We start from the raw sequence: 18,410 nt of genomic DNA on the forward strand, positions 1-18,410 counted from the left end.
TGAATTTAAAAACATAAAAATGTGTTTTTAAAGTTCCTTTGTAAATGTTCTGCATTAGCTTCTAGATGACCAGTGTTCACTTGGATGTGAAAGTTAATATTTACCCAGTCAATCTGTAGTTAGTGACACTGTTTCATTGCTAAAAGCTACAGATATCCTGGTAATCCTTAGTTACTGTAAGTTTAAATTTGTACTACTTCCACCAAAATGAAGGGGTTGTTTTACCAACAAAGCAAAAGCTATACCATCAAAATTAACATTTTGAGCACGTTCACAATCTTAAATGTGACAAAGTTCTCTCTTTCCTAAACAGAACTCCCAGTACCTAAAGACATCTTGTATTTTCTACATACACTCTGAAATAGAACATAAGTATGTTTTTGGTTTTCTTTTGTGTGTGTGTGCCTGCTTTATTTTTATTAGAATTACTATTTAAACATTTTTTCATGGCATTTGAATTAAAATTTGTCATTTTATTTTTCTCCTCAAGAAAGAGTGATTTGAAACTCAACCATGCACATAAAGATATTATGTGATGTATTACCTTCAACCATTCATCATTATAGATGGTTCACACTTTGAAACAGAACCTTTGGGGAGCTCTAAATTCCAAACCTGAAACTACCTTACAGCAGACCCGATTTGCAGTTTGTAACAAAAGTGAACCCTCCTGAACTCATTAATCTCAAGAGACTCATGTCTCATATTGTTCTCATTTTCAAGCAGCCTGGCCTCTGGGATGAGCACTTCTCTTTGCATTTGCTTCTGTACAGCTAGATTTCTTTGCAATAGTCTACATAAACAATGGGTTTTACAACATTTTTTTTTTTTTTTTTTGCCACAAGGTCTTTCTATGAACAGAGTCTTTCAAGAGTCTGTGAAATTGTCATTGCTTTGGTCTATATATATTCAACTTGCATAAGCTAAAAATATAAAGTTATGGGGATTTTTTTCTTTTAAAAAAGCAGCATAGCATTTTTTTCTTTTAAATAAGCAGCATTTTTTTTTTCTACAACCCAGTATTGCCTTTCAAATGTAATCTCTTTGAGAAGCTATGTATTGATTCCAGGTAGTTACCATTGCTCAAACTTTTCTAGATATTTCTCTATTTGAAAGTTTCATTGTTTTGAAGTTGTCAACTTACTAATTTGTAGTTACTTACCACTGTTTGCCAATATTGTATATTGTTATCACTATTATCCTTTGCTATTGACTGTGCAAGTGTCTATCCATTTCTAAACAGTAAAACCTGCCACCGAAGAAAAAGAATGATTCTCTTATGAATTGTTAAAATAATAAATTTCTGTCTCCACATGCAATTCTGAAAGTGATTCAAAATTATTTTAATGTATGGGATAATCATCAGAATAGGGGCATTACATTTAATGGTTCTTCTTGAGTCTAAAATTGTGTAAATTATTAGATAAACTTTGTATAGTCATTTAGTAACTGACTTGCAATTCATATGTAATACAATATATTTTTCCCTGATTGGTCATTTTTATTTTTTACTTTTCAGTTATTACTCAAAGATGTTAGGACATTACGATTGCCTGATTTTCTCAGTTTCATTGTAAATGTCTTCCATGAACCATTTGCTCGTTAAATAGGTCCAAAGAAACATACAGACATACACAACAATCACTCACTCATTTTCTAAAATTTTCTATTCATCCGCAAACTCTCTGATGCATTTTTCAGCAATTTTTTCATTTTCATGGAGCTAACACCTTGTGTCTTTGATTTACTGTGGCCTTTTTTCTGTTCTGGAAGGAGATTTCTGTGTACAAGTAATGCAGCAATCAGCAAATGGCATGTTTATCATTGAAGGATTCTTCCTATTCAAGAAGCTTTGTGTACACATTTGCAAAATGAGCCTTTATCGTTTAAGACATTTTATGGTACTTTTTAATAAGTGGTAGCTTGAAGACAGTACAATCTGCTCTTTTTTGAGAGAGAGAATAGAAAGGTGGAACAGGCTTCATTATGTGAGGCAATGGCTTACAAAGCATTCTCCAAATAGTTAACAGACTCTTCTAGCTAATGCATAAAGTATAACATGATCTTCCTCTATTTTTTCCTCCAGGGTTTGGTAAGGGAGGAGGGGCAAATTAATTATTCATCCGACTATGATTATTACCCACCCCTTAGCTACAAGAAGGAACAAGACTCATATAGGTGATTTGTAGGCATTGCCAAGTCATCTTCTGACTAAAACTCTGAAAATCTCTCGCTGTCTTAAATTGCTGAGCCAGAGATTAAGTCAGGAGGGATTCCTATGCACCTCAGATTCAATACTTGGAGATATGGAAGGGATGAGCCTAGTAATAGGAGAAGTGTAGCTGGATGAGGAAAGGTCAGATATTCTTGGATGAATTCATTCTATGCTGCACATTGTCCATTGCTACTAAATTTCTTTGTATTGCATAGAATTCCTGATACCTTTACCCTAATATTAAATCTCTGAGAAAAACCGATTTAGTTCACGAAACACTATTGCCCGTAGAGACACAATGAAAGCGTAAACATTAAACAATTGATGTCATTTGTGATTTTTAACCAGCTAGAGTGGTTTCCTTCAAAAGTTAATATTTATCTTGCCATAATATTTACCTTCACATGGTAAGTGCTGCTATTTTCCCATGACTGCAATGAAGAATTGTGGTAAGATAAACTCACCTCTATAAGATAAATGTCAGATGTTTAATGAAAATCACTGGATGAGCATCCCAGGTTTACTTTGAATTTTCTGAGGGTCTGGCCCTCCGGTCAAATTTAACACAAAATTTTTTTCCAAATATGAGTCTCTGTGTTCAAAACCGGGGATTATAAGAAATGGATTCTGAGAGGGCACATACCGTAGGGAAAAGATGGCGGATCTAGGTATACAGAGATGTGAATTCTCCACCCTGTTCTGTTCCATACTGATTAAGAGAGTCTCTTGGCCTCAGTTTCACCTGTAAAATGAGTAGATGTAACTATATCCTAGCCTGTTCTAAGATTCTGTGTTTGTGCATGAATATATGATCAAGTTGAAGTTAATTATCATAGTTATTGTAATCCAACTTTTCAGATATAAGATATTGGATCTGGTTTTGAGGACCAAAGAAATTCAAAATATGTCATCTACGGGCAAGAAATCACAGCATATTTGAGAGAAGAGGATAGATATATACAAGGATAAGTGGGAACCTACTTTTACTTTAAATTTAGGCATTTTCCCAGAAGAAATTAAAAACAGATGGGGTACTTGGTTGGTACTTCACAGATGATTTATGATCACAAATATTTAGGCCTATTTTCCATAAAGAGCTTCATGGACTCTCATGACTCTCTATGATGAGGTATTGTGGAGTTGTACTTTTGAAGTGGAGTGAAGAGCCTCTCACCCCAGCATCAGGAGGACTACTCCACTGTTTTCTCTCTAATGTGTTGGGCTTCCTTGTTGTCTTAGTTATTTCAGGCTATAGCAAAGTACCATAGACTGGGTGGCTTAAACAACAGAAATTTGTTTCTCATCGTTTGGGAGGCTGAGAGATCCAAGATGAAGGTGTCAGGAGAGGTCATGTTTGGTAAGGGCTCACTCTTATGTCCTCAGTAAGGGATAAGAAAGGTGAAAGGGGTGAACAAACTTCCTTGGGCCTTTTATATAATGGTTGTTAATCACATTCATGTAGTCCCTGGCCTCATGTATTAATCACCTTCCAAAAGGTCTCATTTCTTAATAGTATTGCTTCAGGGATTAGGTTTTAACATACAAATTTATAAGGACATAAGCACTTGTCAACTTTAATTAGAAGATAGGCCTACCTCTCTAGAGAGTCTGGATATCAGCAAGAGAGTGTCCACAGGACACCAGGCCAGTATACATAGACAATATGCTCCAGATCTACCCAGTACCAAGTCAGTCCTTGGAATCCTATCCTCTAGGCAAGCCCGTGTAGCCCTATGCCCCAGCAGACCCCACGGGCCAGTCCTGACCTATGAACACATAGTAGACCCTGCAGTGGGCCAACTCCCACAGACCCAGGCTTTGTGTCCACCTCTGTTGACCCAGCATTTCAGCCAGCTTCCAAAACCCCAGAGCCAATGCTAGCTCTTATGAACCTATCATCTAGACCAATAACCACCTACAAAGGATCTTGGTCAGCCTTTGTGTACTCAGTCTCCACCAGTCCCAATGGCCCTAGGATCTAGGCTAGTTCCTCTGAATCCGGGTACCAGGACATGCCAGCATCTGTGATCCATCTCCATACTTGATCCTATAGACCCAGGCTCCACATCTGCCCCAGGGGGGGTTTGGAGTTGTATCTTGTCCTAATGGCCCCAGGTTCTAGCTAGCTTGCCTGAGGCCTCCAGCAGCAACCCCACCCAGGATCCCTGGACAGGATGACTGGTGAAGGGATTTTCTATAAAAGGGCAGACTACAAAGTCTTGAACAAGTCCCTGCTTTTTCAAATGTGTTGGCACCAACAGCCACAAGAATCAAAAATAATCAGAGAGACATGGGATTACCAAAGGAACAATAAAGTACCACCATTCAGCTGAAAAGAAATTGAGATTTATGAAACCTGACCAAAGGGTACAAAATAATCATTTTAAAGGAAGCTAAAGATACTTCAAAGACATTCAGAAAAATAATTCAAAAAAATCAGGTAAACAAAAATTAAAAGTGATAAAATTTAACAGAGAGATTAAATCCATGAAAAACAAATTCTGGATCTGCAAAAGGCAATTAATGAAATGAAAAACTACCTAAGGGAATATCAATAGAAGAACTGATCAAGCAGAAGAAAGAGTCTGTGAATTCCAAAACAGGTTATGTGAAAATACACAGAGAAGAAAAAGAAAAAAAAAAGATGAAAAGGAATGGAGAATGGTTATAGAACTTGTGGGACAGCATTAAGAAAGCAAATATTTTAATTATAGGAGTATAAGAAGGAGAGAAAGGATCGGAAAGCTTATTAGAGAAATAATAGCAGAAAATGTTACAAGATCTCGAGAAAGATATAAATATCCAGGTACAGGAAGTTCAGAGGTCTTTAATCAGATTCAATGCAAACAGGACTACAGCAAGATACATGAAAGTCTGTCAAAATCAAAGACAAGGAGATGACAATAAAAACAGAAAGAAGAAAAGAAGCATGCCATCTATCAGGAAGTTCCAATAAGGCTATTGCTAAACTTCTGAGCAAAAATCTTTCAGGCCAGTAGAGAGTAGGATCACATATTCAACATGCTGAAAAACAGAAACAAAACCAAAACTCAATTAAACTAAACAACAACAACAACAAAAACAATCACACACCTCGCCCCCACCACCAGTCAACCCAGAATGTTGTATCCAGCAAAACTTTCCTTCGGAAATGGAGAAGAGATAAAGTCTTTCCCAGAAAAGCAAAAGCTGAGAAAGTTCTCGGCATCAGACTTGTCTTACAAGAAATGCTAAAGGGAGTTCTTTAAGCTCAAAGAAAAAGAAGCTAATTAGTAACACAAAAACATACCAAAATTTAAAACTCATTAGTAGAAGTAAGTACATGGTCCAGAATAAATCAATACTGTAATAGTGGGGTATAAATTACATATATCTTCAGTATGTACGTTAAATGACAAAACATTAAGAATAATAAATAAGTAATAAATAAGTACAATAATTTGTTAAGAGATAAACAATATAAAGATACACTTTGTGACATCAAAATCAAAAAGTGTGGAGTAAAAATTTTTAGGTTTTTTTAAATACAAGTCAAATTTTTATCAGTTTAAAATAGTCTCTATAACTAAGCCTCATGGGAATTGCAAAGGAAAATTTATAGTAGATACACAAAAAATTATGTAAGGAACCAAACAACATCACTAGAGAAAAATCACCTGATCACAAAGGAAGACAGTAAGGGAGAAAGAAAGGAACAAAGAAGTCACAAAACAACCAGAAAATAATTAACAAAATGGCAGTAGTAAATCCTTATCGATAAGTGCCTTGAATGTAAATGGATTAAATTCTCCAATCAAAAGGTACAAAGTGACTGAATGGATTAAAAACAGACAGCTCCAACAATAACAACAAAACACATACACACACACACACACACACACACACACAAAAGACCCAATTTTATGCAACTGACAAGAGATTCACTTCACCTTTAAAGACACACAGCTATTGAAAGTGAAAAAATGTAAAGGAATCCATCAAAATAGAAATCAAAAGCCAGAAGAGAGATTATACTTATTTCAGAGAAAATTAACTTTAAGTCAAAAACTGAAAAGAAGCAAAGAACACTGTTAAATAATGATATACACATAATTATATGTATATGTGCACCCAAAATTGGAAAAACAAAATATATAAAGCAAATACTGGTGGATTTGAAGGAAAAAAAAAAACAGACTGTCATACAATAATAGTGGCTGATTCTAATAATCCATTTTCCATAAAATAAAAAAGACTGTACCAAAAACTCTAAGAACTAATAAAATACTTTGGGGAAGTTACAGGATGAAAAATCAACATGGAAAACTCAGTAGATTACCTATATGTAGCAACAAACTATTAAAATAAACAAATTAAGAAAATAACCTCATATTTATGAGGCACAATGAGATTTTCAACACATATTTACATTGTGGAATGATTAAAGCAAACACACTAACAGACCCACTGCCTCACATAATTCACATGCTTATCATTCCTTTATGGTAAAGACATTTAAAATGAATTTGTTTAGCAATTTTAAAATACTTATTATATCCTCTATAGCATTACTTATTATAGCCCCTATTCTATGTAAAAGATTACTAGAGCTTATTCCTCCTTATTCAAATTTTGTGTCCTCTCTCCTCCTCTATTGTCAAGTAATCAGCATTTTACACATTACCTTTTTTGATTTCACATATAGGTAAGGTCACATGCTCTTTACGTGCTTGGCTTATTTTGTTTAGCATGATGTTCTCAGTTTCATCCATGTTGTCATAAGTCACAATTTCTTTACAAGGCTGAACAGCATCCTGTTGTGTACATATGTATCACATTTTCTTCATCCATTTATCTGGTTATGGACACTTAGTTTGCTTCCATATCTTGGCTACTGTGAATACTGCTGTAATGAACATGGAAGTGCAGGTCTCTCTTATGGCATACTGATTTCACTTCCTTTGAATATATATCCAGAAATGGAATTCCTATACAATATAGTGATGCTGCTTCAAGTATTTGGAGGAATCTCCATACAGTTTCCATAATACCTGTACTAATTCACATTTCCACCAAAGTGCATCAAGTTTATCATTTCTCTACATCCTCCCCAATATTTAAAATTTGGCTTATATATTAATATGTGTGAAGTGATAGCTCATGGTGGATTTACCTTACACTTCTCTAATCATTAATGATGGATCACAAGCATTTTTTCATCTCTCTCTTGGCCCTTTGTATATATCCTCTTTCAAGAAATTATTATTTTGGATCTTTGACAATTTTTAAAATTGGGTTCTTTGTTCTAGCTACTAAGTTGTTTTCCTTATATGTTTTGAATATTAGTCCCTTATCAGATGTTTGGTTTGCAAATGTTTTCCCCTATTTCTTAGGTTGCCTCTTTACAGTCTCCTGTGCAGAAGCTTTTCAGTTTGATGCAATCCATTTTTTTTCCTATTGTTACTTTTGGGGAAGTTACAGGATGAAAAATCAACATGCAAAACTCAGTAGATTATCTATATGTGACTTGGGAGATAGAGTCAAGAAATCTTTGCATGGATCTATATCATAGAGGTTTCCCCTATGCTTAATTATATTATTTTTTATTAATTTATTAATTAAATGTAGGACCTCTAGGCCTTATATTTAAGCCTTTAATTTGTTTCAAATTGACTTTTATATACGGTATAAGGAAAAGATCCAATTTTACTCTTTTGCATGTAGATACCCAGTTTTTTCAGCCTCGTTTGTTGAAGAGACTATCCTCTGTTGTACGTTCTTGGCATCTTTATCAAAAATCAATTGATCATCAATGTGTAAGTTTGTATCTGATCTCTTTCTCATGTTCCATGGGTCAATGTGTGTATTGTTTATACCAGTGCTACATTGTTGAGATTATTATAGCTTTGTAATAGATTTTGAAGCTAGGTAGTGTGACACCTATAGCTTTGTTCATTTCACTCAAGACTAATATGGCTATTAAGGGTTTTTGTATTTCCATAAAAATTTTAGGATTTTATTTCTATTTTCTTATGAAATGACATTGAAATTCTAATAGAGATTATATGAAATTTGTAGATTAATTTGGATAGTATGTAAATGTAACAATATTAATTCTTCCAATTCATGAACACTTGATACCTCTCCATTTATTTGTACCATCTACTAGGTCTTTCAACAATGATCTATAGTTTTCATTATAAAGATCTTTCAAGCATGTAATTAAGGTTAAATTAAGTCATAATAGTGGTACCCTGATTCAATATTAATAGTATCCTTATTTTAAACAAAAAGATATTGAAAAACTGACTATGTGTGTGTGAGTGTGTATGTGTGTTTGTGTGTGTGTTCTTGTATCAAGGAACATCTATGTGGGGACACAATGAGAAGTTAGCTGTCTATGAGCCAGGAAGAGTGAAGCCCTCACTGGAAACAGAATTAACCGAATTTTAACAGTGGGCTTTCACCCTCCAGAAGAAAAGAAAAATTCTGTTGTTATACTATTTTGTTATGGTAGCCCAAGCTAACTAATATCCAAATACTAAACCAGACCACACATGGGAAAGAGGTTTCTATTCAAATCATTTTCTAGGCATATATTTCCTCTAGGATAATCAGTTCAAAATGAAGAGTTCAAATGAAAACAAAATGCATTATACAACTAGCCAATAGCTACCACTTATTATAGTATTTATGTGATGTTGTGCTAAGCACCAAGTTGTTAGGAGCAGGCTCAGGGAATGTAAACTCAATAGATATAAATAGCCATATAAAGCCCTCTGATGAATATGCTGTGTGTGTATTAGCTCACTCACACACATTCACCAGCATATTGTGGGATTACACACACACACACACACACACACACACAACTCAGCAATATAAAAATTGCTGAGAGGTAGGTGGCAAAGTGTTATTATCATCACTTTATAGAGGAGAAAAAAGTATGCTGCTGAAAGGTCAAGTATCTTGTTCAAAGTGACAGAGAATAGCAGAGTGGAGCCCTAGAATTATTAACTTCTATTTTCTAATCTAGTGGACCTGAGGTTATAGAATCCAACTAGGAAGTTCAGGATATCAGTTTTATGTCATGAGACAGTTATGCTACATGGGTCATTCTGTTCTTTTGTCCCCTCACCTGGGAGCCACTTGATGACTTCAGCCTAAGCAGCTTTCCCTATCCTGGGAATCCTGAATCTCAAACCAGAACTATATTAAAAATAAGTACTTGTGACTAACTGTGAATTTCAGATCTCCTACACTCCAGGCTACCCAATATTTTTATCTAATCAAAATCTCCTTTGGTTCCATCTGTGTTTCCTTTGTCTGGGAACAGCCTAGTGATCTCTTCAGAAGAGTAAGGGGCTTCGGGTAGGGATACTGGAAACCTGGCTCAAGATCAACCATCAGAAGCAATCCTCAGGGTCACTAAAGCACACTTTGGATATGATTGGCTCTCCACACTCTGCAGAGCCTACAGTGTCCAAAATTCTGTGTGAATGTTTAGATCTACATTTAAAGGAGAGACAGGTAAATGATGCCTCTTGAAGAGGACTGTGTAGTAATTAAGTGACAGTCATTTTTGCTTTTCTCCCCAATGTTTTGGCACTGTTGACTCTGACTCCCTTCAAAATCTCCTATTGTTGGGCCCAAGAATCATACAATTAACATCTATGTTATCTGCTCCCTTCCTTCCTTCATTTCTGTCCACTATCTATCAAAGGTAGAAGGGATTCTCAAGGACAAAGCTTTATGAAAATTACAAAATGATGTTGAGAACGAGACTCAAATCCTGATAGCAGAATATCATGCCATTTTGCTATCAAGTTAAGTTAGGCAAAAACATACACATAATAAAATGAAAAGCATCATGGTGAAGCTGTTTCAAATTTCACTTCCTTCTTACTAGAAATGTGATATGAAAGTGTATCTTTGTGACTAAGGGAATAAATAGCATTTGTTCTGGTCCAACTTTGTGATTATTCTTTTTCTAGAGTTTGATAATCTCTTTGGTGTGAACCTTTACATATTTTCCTGGAATTTGTTGCCTCTCCATTTCAATGCTTTTACTACTGTTTTTAAATAGTTCTCAAAATCTACATTAGGTGGTCATTAAAAGCTAAATAGAGAACTGAATTCCTCTCTCTTTCTTTCTTTCTCTTATTTTCCAATATCAATATCCTATACCAATTAGGTGTCCCATGGTTTAATTTTGACACTAATTACCTGAAAATAGAGCATACTATACAGGTCAAGGTGTTCAATTTCACAAGATTTACCCCACTTCACGTGGGATGTGTGTCCCAGACGTCTGCAAGGCAACTGTGCTTGTTTCCAGATGACTACAAATTCAAGGGTTTCCATGACCCCACTGAGGTTTCATAATTCACTGCAAGTATTTGCAGAGCTTCAGAAAATGCTATACTTACAGTTTTATTATAAAAGGTACATCTCAGGAGTACCATGTGGAAGAGATGCACATGGCAAGGTATGGAGTTGTTAGTAAAGCACAGAATTTCCATCCTCATAGTTCACAAGTTTCTATGGAGGTTTTACTACCCAGGCGTGATGAATGAAATCATTGGTGCTAGTAATTGAGAGATTGGTGATTGAACTCAAACTCCAGCCCTTTTCTCCTCCTCCTCAGAGTAGGGGTGGGGCCCAAGTTATAGAGGAATTCACATCATTAGCATTACAAAACCATTCCTGTCACTCAGGATATATCAAGTGTTCTAGGAGTTTTTATGCTAGGAATGGGAATAAATTGTTGTTTTATTACATCACCCTCTCAATTGCTCTTTTTCCATCTTATGTGCTTAGTACACGGAGAGGACACTTTTCTTATGGCCCTCAGTATTTTTGCTCCAAGGAATATAATTCATATATAGGGACTTCTCTGAGTATGAGCAGGATCTGGAGGATAGGATGAGATGTCATTCTTATGATAAGGTGATATTGTATGGCAGAAAAGTGAAGGGATTTTGCAGATTACTGTGCTTCATCAGCTGACTTTGTACTAACTGAAGAGTGGTCTTCCTGAGTTGGCCTGAATGAATCAGGCCTCAAAGAGATCTTTAAGGAGAGTCTTTAGGGTAGAATAGAGATGGTCTGGTTATATAGAAGAAGCAAGTTAGCATGATTTTTTTCAAGGAAATCAATTCTGCCAATAACCACAAGCATTTAAAAGAGGACTGACCCTGAAATCTCAGATGAGACCATAGTCTCAGCTTCAAATATGAGGGCTAATACTTGATGATAAGAATGTCCTTTACTATCTTCCTAAGTTTCCTGACTTCCAACCATCTTTCAATTCCATCTGCACTGCTGATCAATTGATTTTTTTTTTTTTTTTTTGCAGTGCTTTGATGGAACCCAGAGCTTCATGCATGCCAGGCAAGCACTCTCTGAGCCACATTCCCATCCAATCTTATGTATTTTTAAATGAAGACTTATTAAGTGAGTACTGCAGCAATCCAATGGAGCGATGTTCATGTTTCATACAAGAGTGAAGGACTGGAGTGAACAGCTGTGACTATTCAGGGTACAAATGGATGACACTGAATATGAGGGAAAAATCAGTTAAGAATGACTCCAAGGTTCTGGGCTGAGAGGCTGGAAGGGTGGCATTGCTACCAACCAGTATAGGAAAAGCTGTGGTTGGATTAGTTCAGAGAGTGGGGGATACACATAGGTAGATGGTGTGTGTGTGTGTGTGTATAGGGGAAGATCAGAGTTCCATTTCAGATATATTAAATCTGATCTGATATCTGGATATGCACATCTGGAAAGAGGGCAGAAGTTTTGGCTGCAGTCCTATTTTTTGAAACTTGGTGGCAAGTACATTTTGTTTAAGTCTGGGAGATAGATGAAATTGCCAGAGGAATAATGATACTGACAGAAAAGAAGAGGAAGTCTAGGGACTGAGCCCTAGGGAAGAGAGAAGAAAGGTAATAGTGTAGGACCCTGAAAGGTAATAGTGTAGGAGGAGCATTCAGGAAACCTTGATTTTATGTAGGCCAAGAGAAGAGACTGTATTGAGGAAGAAGTGATTATCTCTCTAACTGTTGCTTCATGGGTATAATAAGTGAAGACCAGTTTTAACCACTTGATGAAAGGATGAGGATGTCATTGATGATAATTATAGAAACCTTTTTTTGGGGGGGAATTGTAGGGCAAACGTTGATTGTAGTGACTTCAAGAATGATAGGAGAAAGAAAAATCTGAGACAGGCATATACAGTTGTTTGAATGAATTTTGTTTATGAAGTAGTAGCTCCTAGAGAAACTGCAATAAGGAATGCTTAATACTGACGCTTAATGAGTCAATAGCAAGACCTTTAAAGTGTTAGTAAAGTTTGCTTCAACTGTATTCAGCTGCAGGAATATAGGGTTGTGTAGGCGGGAGAGCTGTCTTTAACCAGGATTGTGGTTTGGGTAAGGATTTATAGCAAAGCAAATGAAAAGGAATGGAGTCCGGGTGATTTACAAAGGACCAGGGAATTCAAAGTGGGCAAGGAGGAGAGTGAGAATGTGAAGAGTTGATGGTCATTGAAAGATTGTAGGAGGATAAGGGTCAGGGGTCCTGTTGGGGTTGACATGCCAAAAAGAATGAACTGGAGAGATTGCAGATGGTCAGCAGAGGGAGGGGAAGGTGACTGGGATCACTGAAAGACTTTGTTTATTTAGATTTTATTTAGAGTGTGACCATACGAGAGATCAGTGAGATAGGGGAGAATACAAGTAGTACTGGAAAATTCAGAACACTGAAAGATTAATTTAGTGGTGGTGTTACCAAAAGTTTGGTCCTTGTTCGTGATGCCACTTCAGTCAGGAGGACCCAGTTCTAAGAAAAAGAAAAAAAAGAAGTTTCATTGCTTTGCTAGCAGAGAAGAAACACAGGGGACTCCTGTCTCAAAGGCGGTGATTCTGCCCATCAGCAGGAACTGGGGGCTTTTAAAAAGGTGATTCAAAGGCTGCATTTTATGAGTCCTCTGTTGGAGTCTAGTTCACTTGTTAATTTGGGAGATAGTCATTTTTGAGATCTTCTGGTACCATCCCCAAAGTCTGGGTTACTTCATTCCCATGATGGGTGTGTGCTCAAGGGCAGATACCTTTGCTTAAACTGGGGAAGAAAGGTAATCTTGTTTCTCCTGAGATGAGGGAGTGAGAGAGATTAGGGAGGAGCAGAGAGAAAGGTAGAGAAAGAAACATGTCCATTTAAAAAATAAGTTGCCAGTGGCTGAGCAGCAAGGGATACATCCAAAGCATAATGTGGACCACAAATCCCATTACAGAGGGATTGTTCACATAAGCACTGAAAGCAAGGCAGGGTAAGTTCTAGAGTGAGTGTGAGCCAAGGATGACATTTTTTTAGAAAAGAGGAGAAATGCACTGGGTGGGAGTGTTGGGGGATGCCAGTGGACTATAGGGGTAAAGAGCCTGTCATGTGGACACCATTTGAGAGGTCTATAGGAGAGGCAGCATCTCTCTGGGAAGGGCCAGATTCTAGTTAGAGTAGGAATGTGAAGAGACTTTTCAGAAAACAGGTTATGATTGCTAACTAGTTTTCCTGGTGACTTTCCCTATAGTATCCAAGTAAAATGTTCAGCATTATCAATGCATTTACAAAGCTATCATCCAAAAAATTGGATATTTCATCTACTATTTTGTCTGTATTCATAATATTAGATGCAAGAGAATATCCTCAGGACATTTTCTTCTTACACATTCTGGCTGAAATGGGCCGTGGAAAAATGCTGTTTATTTAGCTAAGATTTTGACTGTGCAAATGATCTTTAACTACTTAATTGGCTTCGATAGATCAAAAGTAGGGAAAGCAATCTGCATGCTGGGCTAAGACTTTATAGGCTTATATATTTGAGAAGTGTTAGTGGGGGAGAAAACTAAAGCGTGTAGATTACTTATCATTACCAATGTCAGAAATAGAAATTGTGAAGGAGTAATGGTCTTATAAACCTAGAAGAGTTTCCTGAGCTGTTGAAAGTAGTTTCCAAATGAACAAAACAAAAGGAAAAACTAGCCTTTCAAATTGTGGGTATTTGTTTATTTTTGTTAATTTCCTTTGTGTAATAAAGTGGCTTTCATTTTGTTAGCCAGTATTTAAAGTTTTAGCTTTCTTTCAATTGACAGGCCACGGGCAATAAATTATACACAGTGCTCCTACAAACAAACCAGTTAAAGGGGGAAAGAAAGCAATAATTACCAAAGACCAGAATTACAGTCAACATTAAAACAGATAATGTTGGCCTACAACTCTTAGCCTGCCTCCCTTACTACCAAAATGGCAATTGGTATTTACAAGCTACATAATGTGCTCCAAATTTTTTGGCTCCACTGTGCTAAGAACTTTGAAGAAAGTACAATGCTGGAAAAGAGTAGGCGACCCCCTTGCCCTTCCCGTGTCCTGTAGTCCAGGCCTCTAAGTGTCTTGTGCATGATTTCTTTCATCCTACCCCCAGTTCATTTCTCTCTAGCTGAAATATACTATCCCCACCTTCCAAAGTCCATGCAGGGATAACTCCCTCCCAGCACTTTATTCCTCTGTTCATTCTTTATTTTGTCAAGAAGTCCAAAGTGGAGCATGTGAAAATAAAATTGGGGTGAGTTGCAAGGTCGGACTTGCCTTAGATGTGGGATGGTGCTGGAGATTCTGCGTTTTGCTCCTTTGGATGGAGCTCTAGGGCAGGTGACACCTTCTCTAAAATTCTGCATTTACTCATCGCAAGTAGAGGTAGTTGTATTTCCTCTTCTTTCAGGGTACTTTGACTGGTTCCATTGTGATTAGGGCACAGGTAGGTAGTTAAGAATGAGAGTCTTTGCCTTTTACCTATGTGTTAGAGGAAATTATTCTATATTTTTATTTTTCTTTTCTTTTTCTTTTTCTCTTTTCTTTTGCTCCTCTTACTCTGTTAAGAACAAATATACACATATAAATGGTCCTTTTGGCACCAAGAATTGAAAAGACTTCTTTTGGAAATGTTTGTAGCAAAATACTGTGATGCCAGTAGAAAATAATATAGGGGCCCTATAAAGACAATTACCAAATTGTCACCTCACCCTTTGCTTTCTCTCTCTTGTCCTGGATAAAGGAAAAGAGGAGGTACTCTATTTGGAAGGGGTCTCCTTGGTTTTGTGATCCTTAGGAAAAGTTTCCTTCTTAAACTGAGCAAGACATGATACAGAGTGGTGGCAGTAGAAATTGTGAGGTAGTTAAAAAACTTCCAAACTATTTGAGTCTCCATGAAACAAAGGATTTGGGGTGTCTTCAGTTCATTATCCTGACACCATAGAGAGATTAAAATAATGAATGTAGAATTAAAGTGACACATTACAGGCTCGAGGGAGGGTTAGCTGTTCTGAAATCTAACAACCCTAATAGCTATACATCAAAACTACCTTTGAGGTCACTAGAAGGTCTCACTTCAGAACGGATTTAACATGAAAACTCTAATAATAAAATTTTGGACACCTAACCTCTGATAGCGTCTGAGGTCCAACTTGGGGGACCTTTTCATAGAAAACTTCAAATAAAAAAAAATGTTGAGAAAACAAGAGTATTTTAATACGTGGGTCACTTCTCACTCATCATTTCAAGCAAATGATAGGTGAATGTCTTTCCTTAAGCTCAGCGTCCATAACAGAATCTTGACTTGACAATTAATTGTAGCTCAAGGTCTCGGAGTAATAATTATGAGCATCCTTCATCACTGGGGATACTGTAGAAGCATAATTGTATCCTTTCAAAGAGAATTTCTTCTACCTCTATTGATGGTCATTGAGGTTAGGGCAGTTCTTTATAGCCCAATAACAGATAAAAACATTGCTCTGAATATATTCAAGTCTATAGCTTCACCTCTTCCATTTTTTCACCTCTTTCATTTTTTTAAAAAATCACTGACATCACTTTGTTTTTTTATCACCTATACTAAGTTCCAGAGCAACTGTTATATTTACAATTACTGTAGATTTTTAAAGCACATGTATAATGATTTTCCTGTTAATAGGACGGGAACAGATAAAATTTCAGAAGGAAGCTCTAAGGGAGGAAGAATGTAATAATTTTGTTTGTTAATATAACCATATGGCTTCTCATACAGGGAAGTTGGTTGTGACCATAAAAGATTTTAGTAAATTTTTTCCATAATCCAAAGTTAATTTTAGGAGAGCTACATCAATGAGCTTAACATAAAAAATAAACCACACTATTTTCCATTTATTTTTATTTGAATATATGTGAACACAGATGTAAATTACATGCATGTAAAGAAAAATGGTAGTGCTCGCTTCAGCAGCACATATACTAAAATTGGAACGATACAGAGAAGATTAGCATGGCCCCTGCGCAAGGATGACATGCAAATTCGTGAAGCGTTCCATATTTTTTTGAACAACCAACAATAAAAAATTAAAAATAAATATATAAATAAATAAACAAACAAACAAAAAGAAAAATGGTAAAATCATCTGACTTCATAGATAATAATCTTTAAATTGTCAAGTAATTTGTTTAGTGTCTTTTTGGCATCCACTTCTACGCTAGGTACTATGGAATTACATAAGGTACATAAATTGTGGTTTTTACTCATAAGTGGGTCTTATTAAAATGTAACATGTACACACGAAATAGATGCCCTACAACTACAGATGCTAAAAGTGTCAAAACTAGCAGACTATACCCCCCAAATGTGAAACTAATAACGAATCACCAGGGGCTCTTGTTAAAATGCAGATTTGATTCTGTAGGTCAGAGACAGGGCCTGACATTTGCATTTCTAACAGATTTTCAGGTAGAAGGATGAAGGCCTGTGGACCAGCATTATCCAACAGAAACATAATTTGATCCAGAAATGTGAGCCACATATGTAATTTAAAATCTCCTGGTGGTCATAAAAAAATAATAAAAAGAAGAAGGTGAAATAAATTAAATACTATTTTAATTTAAGTCAGTATATTAAAACATTTTATTTTAAACTGTAACAATATAAAAATTGCTGATATATATTTTTTTACATTCTTTTCACTTTAAGTCTTCAAAATCCAATGTAGTTTTACAGTTATGGAGCATCCTTATGCAGACTGGCCATATTTCAAGTGCTCAATAGCTGCATGTGGCTGGTGCCTATAGACTGGATAGAACAGATATACAAGAAGGGGAAACAAAGATTAAAGGACATATAGGAGGAAATGGCAGGAAGATTGGCATCAAAAGCTAAGTAAGATTTGCCAAGAAATGGTGTGGTTGAGAGTAGAACAATTTCAGACCAGAGTGTATTTGCTGACCTTTGCTTGTTCAGAAGTTAGTGATATCCCAAATTCAAAGCTTTATGTTCTAACCAAATCCCCACTAGGAGTGTATAATTTTTTACCTTATTTCTACTTTGATTTGTGGATAAGGCAGGAAGAAAGGAATGGTGTCCCATTTGTTGCCACATGAGTGACGGAAGCTGCATTTGTGGTTCAGGTTTAAATGCAAATGGGAAGTTCATCCAGCTATCAACCACTCGTCAATACTCCAAGGATGTTACTGAAGTCTTCTTGGTTTGCATGAAGCTATTCAGGTCCCTGCCAGACCTGTGAAATTCTCTTGCAAGTTTTAGAGCATATATTTTTAGAAAGAAATAGGTTAGACTGAGGAATTGATGGATTCTTGGCTCTGTCAGTGAAGGTGGTGTCACTTAATTTGAAGGTCCTCACATAGATATTAGGAGCAAAGAGCCTGGCACATAGCCTATGGCCAGTAGGTGACTGCTGCTCTGACTTTGATAATTCTTTTTTTTTTTTTTTTTTTTTTTTTTTTTAAATTTTTTTTATTGGTTGTTCAAAACATTATAAAGCTCTTCACATATCATATTTCATACATTAGATTCAAGTTGGTTATGAACTCCCAATTTTACCCCAAATACAGATTGCAGAATCACATCGGTTACACATCCACATTTTTACATAATGCCCTATTAGTAACTGTTGTATTCTGCTACCTTTCCTATCCTCTACCATCCCCCCTCCCTCCCCTCCCATCTTCTCTCTCTACCCCATCCACTGTAATTCATATCTCTCCTTGTTTATTTTCCCATTCCCCTCACAACCTCTTATATGTAATTTTGTATAACAATGAGGGTCTCCCTCCATTACCATGCAATTTCCCTTTTCTCTCCCTTTCCATCCCACCTCATGTATCTGTTTAATGTTAATCTTTT

At 36.2% G+C, this 18,410-nt stretch overlaps 1 non-coding gene across 1 annotated transcript; it reads left to right on the forward strand.

The window, feature by feature from the left end:
- The first annotated feature begins 16,489 nt into the window (after positions 1 to 16,489).
- Positions 16,490 to 16,596, forward strand: LOC124105530 (U6 spliceosomal RNA). The gene has a single exon (XR_006855763.1). It is a non-coding gene; the product is annotated as a U6 spliceosomal RNA (small nuclear RNA).
- Positions 16,597 to 18,410: the final 1,814 nt, after the last annotated feature.

This window comes from Marmota monax, unplaced genomic scaffold, assembly GCF_021218885.2.
Source record: "Marmota monax isolate L192 unplaced genomic scaffold, Marmota_monax_Labrador192_F-V1.1 WCK01_AAM20220418_F8-fsc00070, whole genome shotgun sequence".
Lineage (NCBI taxonomy): Eukaryota > Metazoa > Chordata > Mammalia > Rodentia > Sciuridae > Marmota > Marmota monax.